The following is a 475-nucleotide window of genomic DNA, read 5'->3' as shown; positions in this document are numbered from 1 at the left end:
TTACGTGTACACGCCTCTACATACGTGTTAATGGGAAGATCCTGCCCTTTCCTGCCACCCAAGATAACCCCCCCCCTCCTTTCCTTTATCTAAAATACCCCAGTTCCTTCCTTGTAACAATCATATTCATTAGATCAAAGACGTCAATAATTTCAAAAGGAAATTGAAATGAAAACTTAAATTTGGAAGTATGTAGCAGGTTTCATCTGCTTTGTACTGAGATGAGAGAAGGAGATATATATATATTTATTTTTTCGTAAAGGAAATACAAATCTTGTATTTATATATGTGAGAATGTCGACGTTTCTAACCATAGAAAAAAGGACTTATGATGAACACAGATATACACAGATATATATATATTTTTTTTTTTTTTTAGTTCCGTTTTCTGTTCGATATTTTCTCACTTGATGGAAAACTTATTTACGTTATCCCTATATATCTGGACGTTTCACCGTTGGCTTAATGCTTATAT

Source organism: Penaeus monodon, chromosome 22 (genome assembly GCF_015228065.2).
Source record: "Penaeus monodon isolate SGIC_2016 chromosome 22, NSTDA_Pmon_1, whole genome shotgun sequence".
NCBI classification, from domain to species: domain Eukaryota; kingdom Metazoa; phylum Arthropoda; class Malacostraca; order Decapoda; family Penaeidae; genus Penaeus; species Penaeus monodon.
The sequence above is the reverse complement of the archived record's forward strand: the minus strand, read 5'-3'. Positions refer to the sequence as shown.